We start from the raw sequence: 9,686 nt of genomic DNA, 5'->3' as shown, positions 1-9,686 counted from the left end.
CGACAGCTTTGGTTTCTCCGGATATTAATGATCAATCCATTTCCTTTGGGGCCTCTGCATGGGGGAGTGTTTGTCAACAGAGGGTTTTATTTCACCTTATCCCACCCTGTCCTTACAATAAAGACAATAAAGATCAGGGGGCAGGGGTTTGCCTGTGCAAACACTTGTTAAACACACAGGGACGTCCAGAGTTAATCAAATCCTTGCCAAGTCTCAGCGCGGCAGGTTCACAAACTATATTTAAAACATGATTTAAAAGGTCTATTGGTGACTGAGCCACTTGGTGACTGAGCCAGATTGAGCCACTCTGTGCTGAAGCAGGCTCTTCGACTGAGCCACCTGTGCTGAAGCAGGGGTAGCCTGAAAACCTGACCTGCTGGAGGGCCCTTGAGGGCTGGCGTTGCCCACCCCTGGGTTAACCCCTTAAATAAAAGTAACTCCCCCCTCCCCTCCTTTACAATTTCGATTTGCGGCTGAACTCCCCCCCCCCCCATAAACCTGTTTATGATGTCTGCAGTGAATCCTTCCTTGCATGTAGACGCAGGTCACTTCCCCGTGTGCTGCAGCTGATATATTATTAATTGATGGCACTGGGGCCTGACCGGCGGACTCATTACCGGATGGTTGTCACGTTACAGCGCTGGACTCCCTCACATTTAGAAGCCCAGCGGTTTTTTTTTTGACCCCATCTCTGTCCGGAGTCCGGCGCTTTTATTAACCCCTCCCCTGCCGGGGAACCCTGCGGCGCATTGTAAGGTCACGCCAGCAGTGATCGGGCTACAGCTGCATTTTCTATTGCTCAGCACCAATATAAATCAACACAAAGTATGACTAAGACTTCCTCTGCTGCATAAAATAATTGCTGGGGGGGCAACGATTCTAAAGAGGTCTGAGATGGAACGGTGGTATTGGGAGGGGGGGGGATACTCGGGATTGATATACGCAGGTGAGACCTTGGATACCTGTGTTGACCCTTACAGTGCCAAAGAGAACTGCAATATACCGCGATGGTTAACTGCCAAGTAGCTACATGCTTAAACTCGTCATTGCCAGAGGGGTATCTGCCAGGGGTTAATGTGAATAGGGTGGTGCCATTGTAACCCCTTTGTCCTCAGAGGGGCCTGCAATGTAATGGGGTTAACCCACGCAGGGCTGGTTAATGTATACAGGTGCAGTCCCATCGGTTGTTCAGATTATTATGGCTGTAATTGGATTCCAGGCCTCCCCCCTGGGTGCTGTGGGGCAGGCACATGGAGCAGGGTGCACACTGAGCAGTGTTACTGAGCGCAGGAGCTGGGCCCAGAGACACACACAGGTCACTGTCATTGCAGGGACAGGCCAGGAGAGAGGCAGCAGAGGAGAGACAGCAGAGGAGAGAGAGAGAGACAGCAGAGGAGAGAGAGAGAGAGACAGCAGAGGAGAGAGAGAGGCAGCAGAGGAGAGACAGCAGGCGAGACAATAGAGAGAGGCAGCAGAGGAGAGAGAGAGACAGCAGAGCAGAGACAGCAGGTGAGACAATAGAGAGAGGGAGGCAGCAGAGGAGAGACAGCAGGTGAGACAATAGAGAGAGGCAACAGAGGAGAGAGAGAGAGAGAGAGGCAACAGAGGAGAGAGAGAGGCAGCAGAGGAGAGACAGCAGGTGAGACAATAGAGAGAGGCAAACAGAGGAGAGAGAGAGGCAACAGAGGAGAGAGAGAGAGAGAGAGAGAGAGAGGCAGCAGAGGAGAGACAGCAGGTGAGACAATAGAGAGAGGCAGCAGAGGAGAGACTAGAGAGACAGGGGGATAAGGGAGAGAGAGAGAGGCAGCAGATGAGAGACGAGAGAGACAGCAGACGAGAGACAATAGAGAGAGAGAGAGAGAGAGAGAGGCAACAGAGGAGAGGGGAAGAGAGAGAGGCAACAGAGGAGAGGGGAAGAGAGAGAGAGAGGCAACAAAAGGAGAGACGAGAGTGGGGGGAGAGAGGCAGCAGAGGAGAGACTGGTGAGATAGACAGAGAGAGGGGGTGTGGGGGCAGTGATAAATAAAGAAAGGGATAGTGGAAGATGTAGAAGAGGAGAGATAGGGAGAGATATATAAGAAGAGAGAGAGACAGAGGCTGGTGGAGACAGTCAGGAACACACAAAGACACGATGTGACAGAACATGAGTGAGGGGTGAGTGGCACAAAGGGACAATGAGAGGTGCAGGTACCAGTGTCAGATAGTACTCACTACTCACCACCGAACAAAGGTCCCAAACACCTTCTCCCCCCCCCCCCCTCCTCCCCCCTCCCTATTACAAGGAACCCCCCTCCCAGCCGCAGTGCTGACCTGTCATATCCTCCGGCTGAGGGTGCACACTGGTGCCGGTGCTGCTCTCAGGGTCCCACTGGGTGCTGGTGGCTTTATCCAGGTCCTTAGGTGGGTGCAACTTGGGCATGCAGGGTGCTGATACTCCTGGGTGGGTGATGGGTGCTGCTCTCACCTTACACCAGACTGGGTGCTGCTGGGATGATGCAGGGGATGGATGCTGCTGGGGGTGAATGCTGAATGCAGGCTGAGTGCTGGTGGGATGGTGCAGGGGATGGGTGCTGAATGCAGTATGGGTGCTGCTGGGATGGTGCAGGGGATGGGTGCAGAATGTTGGCTGCTTGATGCAGGGGATGGGTGCTGAATGCAGGATGGGTGCTGCTGAGATGGTGCAGGGGATAGGTGCTGAATGTAGGCTGGGTGATGCAGGGGGTGGGTGCTTAATGCAGGATGGGTGCTGCTGAGATGGTGCAGGGGGTGAATGCTGAATGCAGGATGGGTGCTGCTAGGATGGTGCAGGTGATAGGTGCTGCTGGGATGCGTGCAGAATGAAAGCTGGGTGCTGCCGGGGATGGATGATGATGGGTGCTGCTCCTCTCCACACAGTCTGTTCCAGGCTGGGTGCTGAGTCCTTTCTGGTAGAGTGCTGTGAGGGTGAGTGCTGTGTCCCTGTGTCAGGGAGCTGCCTCTCCCCCTCCTCTCCTACTCCGCATTAGGGCAGAGACCTGCGTGCGCGCCCCCGCAAAAGCCGGGCGCGCTCCGGCAGCAGCACGCGCGTTCCCTCACACGTGCACGTGCCTGGTCCACAGAGGAGTGTGACTGTGAGTGGTAGTGAGAGGGAGTATCAGTGAGGGGGAGGAGTGTGAGTGTCCGTGAGGGGGAGGAAATGTGAGTGTCATTGAGAGGGAGAGGAAGTGTCAGTGACTGGGAGAGGGAGCTTGAGTGTTAGTGAGGGGTGTCAGTGACTGGGAGCTTGAGTGTTAGTGAGGGGTGTGAGTGAGTGACTGGGAGCTTGAGTGTTAGTGAGGGGTGTGAGTGTCAGTGAGGGGTGTGAGTGAGTGACTGGGAGCTTGAGTGTTAGTGAGGGGTGTGAGTGTCAGTGAGGGGTGTGAGTGAGTGACTGGGAGCGTGAGTGGTAGTGAGGGGTGTGAGTGGAGGATGAAGGGCACTTTTGAACCCCCCAAAAGCCCACACTGTTTGGGAAGAGATCAGGGGTTGAGGGAATAACTAATTTTCTTCGTTAGATGCCTTCCAGTGAAGGACACTGCCATCTAATGAGACTGCTATGTAATGTGGGAGACTGCCATGTAATGAGACTGCCAAGTAATGAGTGACCATGCCTTCTAATAAGACTGCCATGTAATGAGTGACATTGCCTTCTAATGAGACTGCCATGTAATGAGTGACAATGCCTTCTAATGAGACTGCCATGTAATGAATGACACTGCCTTCTAATGAGACTGCCTTCTAATGAGACTGCTAGGTAATGAGTGAGACTGCCATGTAATTAGACTGCCATGTAATGAGTGACACTGCCTTCTATGAGACTGCCATGTAATGAGTGAGACTGCCTTCTATGAGACTGCCATGTAATGAGTGAGACTGCCTTCCAATGAGATAAACTGCCTTGTAATGAGACTGCTTTCCAGTGAAAGACATTGCCTGCTAATGATAAGAGACTACCTGCTAATGACAAGAGACTGCTTATAATGATAGAGACTACCAACTAATGATAGAGACTGCTTATAATGCTAGAGAATACCTGCTAATGCTAGAGACTACCTGCTAATGCTAGAGACTATCTGCTAATGCTAGAGACTACCTGCTAATGCTAGAGACTACCTGCTAATGCTAGAGACTATCTGCTAATGCTAGAGACTACCTGCTAATGCTAGAGACTACCTGCTAATGCTAGAGACTACCTGCTAATGCTAGAGACTACCTGCTAATGCTAGAGACTACCTGCTAATGATAGAGACTACCTGCTAATGCTAGAGACTACCTGCTAATGCTAGAGACTACCTGCTAATGCTAGAGACTACCTGCTAATGATAGAGACTACCTGCTAATGATAGAGACTACCTGCTAATGCTAGAGACTACCTGCTAATGCTAGAGACTACCTGCTAATGCTAGAGACTACCTGCTAATGCTAGAGACTACTTGCTAATGATATAGACTACCTGCTAATGCTAGAGACTACCTGCTAATGCTAGAGACTACCTGCTAATGCTAGACACTACCTGCTAATGCTAGAGACTACCTGCTAATGCTAGAGACTACCTGCTAATGCTAGACACTACCTGCTAATGTTAGAGACTACCTGCTAATGCTAGACACTACCTGCTAATGCTAGAGACTACCTGCTAATGATAGAGACTACCTGCTAATGCTAGAGACTACCTGCTAATGATAGACTACCTGCTAATGCTAGAGACTACCTGCTAATGATAGACACTACCTGCTAATGATAGAGACTACCTGCTAATGCTAGACACTACCTGCTAATGCTAGAGACTACCTGCTAATGCTAGAGACTACCTGCTAATGATATAGACTACCTGCTAATGATATAGACTACCTGCTAATGATATAGACTACCTGCTAATGATATAGACTACCTGCTAATGATAGAGACTACCTGCTAATGATAGAGACTACCTGCTAATGATAGAGACTACCTGCTAATGCTAGACACTACCTGCTAATGCTAGAGACTACCTGCTAATGCTAGAGACTACCTGCTAATGCTAGAGACTACCTGCTAATGCTAGAGACTACCTGCTAATGCTAGAGACTACCTGCTAATGCTAGACACTACCTGCTAATGATAGAGACTACCTGCTAATGCTAGAGACTACCTGCTAATGCTAGAGACTACCTGCTAATGATAGACACTACCTGCTAATGATAGACACTACCTGCTAATGATAGACACTACCTGCTAATGCTAGAGACTACCTGCTAATGCTAGAGACTACCTGCTAATGCTAGAGACTACCTGCTAATGCTAGAGACTACCTGCTAATGCTAGAGACTACCTGCTAATGCTAGAGACTACCTGCTAATGCTAGAGACTACCTGCTAATGCTAGAGACTACCTGCTAATGCTAGAGACTACCTGCTAATGCTAGAGACTACCTGCTAATGCTAGAGACTACCTGCTAATGCTAGAGACTACCTGCTAATGCTAGAGACTACCTGCTAATGCTAGAGACTACCTGCTAATGCTAGAGACTACCTGCTAATGCTAGAGACTACCTGCTAATGCTAGAGACTACCTGCTAATGCTAGAGACTACCTGCTAATGCTAGAGACTACCTGCTAATGATAGACTACCTGCTAATGCTAGAGACTACCTGCTAATGCTAGAGACTACCTGCTAATGCTAGAGACTACCTGCTAATGATAGAGACTACCTGCTAATGATAGAGACTACCTGCTAATGCTAGAGACTACCTGCTAATGCTAGAGACTACCTGCTAATGATATAGACTACCTGCTAATGCTAGACACTACCTGCTAATGCTAGAGATTACCTGCTAATGATAGAGACTACCTGCTAATGATAGAGACTACCTGCTAATGATAGAGACTACCTGCTAATGATAGAGACTACCTGCTAATGATAGAGACTACCTGCTAAGGATATAGGATAGAGACTACCTGCTAAGGATAGAGACTACCTGCTAAGGATAGAGACTACCTGCTAATGATAGAGACTACCTGCTAATGATAGAGACTACCTGCTAATGATAGAGACTACCTGCTAATGATAGAGACTACCTGCTAATGATAGAGACTACCTGCTAATGATAGAGACTACCTGCTAATGATAGAGACTACCTGCTAATGATAGAGACTACCTGCTAATGATAGAGACTACCTGCTAATGATAGAGACTACCTGCTAATGATAGAGACTACCTGCTAATGCTATAGACTACCTGCTAATGATAGAGACTACCTGCTAATGATAGAGACTACCTGCTAATGATATAGACTACCTGCTAATGCTAGAGACTACCTGCTAATGATAGAGACTACCTGCTAATGCTAGAGACTACCTGCTAATGCTAGAGACTACCTGCTAATGCTAGAGACTACCTGCTAATGCTAGAGACTACCTGCTAATGCTAGAGACTACCTGCTAATGCTAGAGACTACCTGCTAATGCTAGAGACTACCTGCTAATGCTAGAGACTACCTGCTAATGCTAGAGACTACCTGCTAATGCTAGAGACTACCTGCTAATGATATAGACTACCTGCTAATGATATAGACTACCTGCTAATGATATAGACTACCTGCTAATGCTAGAGACTACCTGCTAATGCTAGAGACTACCTGCTAATGCTAGAGACTACCTGCTAATGCTAGAGACTACCTGCTAATGCTAGAGACTACCTGCTAATGCTAGAGACTACCTGCTAATGATAGAGACTACCTGCTAATGATAGAGACTACCTGCTAATGATAGAGACTACCTGCTAATGATAGAGACTACCTGCTAATGATAGAGACTACCTGCTAATGATAGAGACTACCTGCTAATGATAGAGACTACCTGCTAATGATATAGACTACCTGCTAATGATATAGACTACCTGCTAATGATATAAACTACCTGCTAATGATAGAGACTACCTGCTAATGCTAGAGACTACCTGCTAATGATATAGACTACCTGCTAATGATATAGACTACCTGCTAATGTTAGAGACTACCTGCTAATGCTAGAGACTACCTGCTAATGATAGAGACTACCTGCTAATGATAGAGACTACCTGCTAATGATAGAGACTACCTGCTAATGATAGAGACTACCTGCTAATGATAGAGACTACCTGCTAATGATAGAGACTACCTGCTAATGCTAGAGACTACCTGCTAATGCTAGAGACTACCTGCTAATGCTAGAGACTACCTGCTAATGCTAGAGACTACCTGCTAATGATAGAGACTACCTGCTAATGATAGAGACTACCTGCTAATGATATAGACTACCTGCTAATGATATAGACTACCTGCTAATGATATAGACTACCTGCTAATGCTAGAGACTACCTGCTAATGATATAGACTACCTGCTAATGCTAGAGACTACCTGCTAATGCTAGAGACTACCTGCTAATGATATAGACTACCTGCTAATGATATAGACTACCTGCTAATGCTAGAGACTACCTGCTAATGATATAGACTACCTGCTAATGCTAGAGACTACCTGCTAATGCTAGAGACTACCTGCTAATGATGTAGACTACCTGCTAATGCTAGAGACTACCTGCTAATGCTAGAGACTACCTGCTAATGATGTAGACTACCTGCTAATGATATAGACTACCTGCTAATGATATAGACTACCTGCTAATGCTAGAGACTACCTGCTAATGCTAGAGACTACCTGCTAATGCTAGAGACTACCTGCTAATGCTAGAGACTACCTGCTAATGCTAGAGACTACCTGCTAATGCTAGAGACTACCTGCTAATGCTAGAGACTACCTGCTAATGCTAGAGACTACCTGCTAATGCTAGAGACTACCTGCTAATGCTAGAGACTACCTGCTAATGATATAGACTACCTGCTAATGATATAGACTACCTGCTAATGCTAGAGACTACCTGCTAATGATATAGACTACCTGCTAATGATAGAGACTACCTGCTAATGCTAGAGACTACCTGCTAATGCTAGAGACTACCTGCTAATGCTAGAGACTACCTGCTAATGCTAGAGACTACCTGCTAATGCTAGAGACTACCTGCTAATGCTAGAGACTACCTGCTAATGCTAGAGACTACCTGCTAATGCTAGAGACTACCTGCTAATGCTAGAGACTACCTGCTAATGCTAGAGACTACCTGCTAATGCTAGAGACTACCTGCTAATGATGTAGACTACCTGCTAATGATGTAGACTACCTGCTAATGATGTAGACTACCTGCTAATGATGTAGACTACCTGCTAATGATGTAGACTACCTGCTAATGCTAGAGACTACCTGCTAATGCTAGAGACTACCTGCTAATGCTAGAGACTACCTGCTAATGATGTAGACTACCTGCTAATGATATAGACTACCGGCTAATGATATAGACTACCTGCTAATGCTAGAGACTACCTGCTAATGCTAGAGACTACCTGCTAATGCTAGAGACTACCTGCTAATGATGTAGACTACCTGCTAATGATATAGACTACCTGCTAATGATGTAGACTACCTGCTAATGATGTAGACTACCTGCTAATGATGTAGACTACCTGCTAATGATGTAGACTACCTGCAAATGCTAGAGACTACCTGCTAATGATGTAGACTACCTGCTAATGATGTAGACTACCTGCTAATGATGTAGACTACCTGCTAATGATGTAGACTACCTGCAAATGCTAGAGACTACCTGCTAATGATGTAGACTACCTGCTAATGATATAGACTACCTGCTAATGCTAGAGACTACCTGCTAATGCTAGAGACTACCTGCTAATGCTAGAGACTACCTGCTAATGCTAGAGACTACCTGCTAATGCTAGAGACTACCTGCTAATGATAGAGACTACCTGCTAATGATAGAGACTACCTGCTAATGCTAGAGACTACCTGCTAATGAGTGACATGGACTTCCAATAAGTCCTATGTTAAAGAGCCCTTGTACCTTTGAACACTAACCCCCTTACATGTCTTTTTCACAGTGACAGGGATAATGTAACAGGCCCACTCATCTTCTCCAATATGGGTCTGGGACAGCAGACATGTCACAGAGCACAAGCCACGTAATTGTCACCAGAACAGTCACCGCTCTGAGCGATATCTCTGCCACTCACCCCCGCCCCCTACAGCTGATGATGAAAAAGATGTGTGCTATCCTGTGAAGAACATAGAGAGGCACACAACCCCATTCAACCCTCACACACACATCTCTACTTCTCCCCCCATCCAACCACACACACACATATCTACTTCTCCCCCAACCAACCCTCATACATACACACACACACATCTCTACTTCTCCCCCCATCCAACCACACACATACATATCTACTTCTCCCCCAACCAACCCTCATACATACACACACACACACACATCTCTACTTCTCCCCCCATCCAACCACACACATACATATCTACTTCTCCCCCAACCAACCCTCATACACACACACACACACACACACACACATCTCTACTTCTCCCCCCATCCAACCCCACACACACACACACACATACATTTCTACCTCTCCCCCGTCTAACCACACACACATACACAAACATCTCTACCGCTCCCTCTCCCCCCCACCAACCCTCATACACACACACACATTTATACTTCTCCCCCCATCCAACCCCTCACACACACGTCTCTACCTCTCCCCCGTCCAACCACACACACACATC

At 47.2% G+C, this 9,686-nt stretch overlaps 1 protein-coding gene across 19 annotated transcripts in view; it reads right to left on the bottom strand.

Moving 5' to 3' along the window:
* Window positions 1-3,022, bottom strand: part of NFASC (neurofascin) — a 115,757-nt gene extending 112,735 nt beyond the window's left edge. For 5 of the 19 annotated variants that reach the window (XM_075613730.1, XM_075613725.1, XM_075613739.1 and 2 more), the window contains exon 1: window positions 2,311-3,018. The gene's annotated coding sequence lies outside the window, so the exon portion shown is untranslated. Of the gene's footprint in view, window positions 1-2,310 lie in introns of all 19 variants that reach the window. The other 14 variants (XM_075613721.1, XM_075613738.1, XM_075613729.1 and 11 more) reach the window with 11 other exon arrangements.
* Between the last annotated feature and the right edge of the window lie 6,664 nt (window positions 3,023-9,686).

This window comes from Ascaphus truei, chromosome 9, assembly GCF_040206685.1.
Source record: "Ascaphus truei isolate aAscTru1 chromosome 9, aAscTru1.hap1, whole genome shotgun sequence".
Lineage (NCBI taxonomy): Eukaryota > Metazoa > Chordata > Amphibia > Anura > Ascaphidae > Ascaphus > Ascaphus truei.
This window is presented reverse-complemented; position numbering and strand designations above follow the sequence as displayed.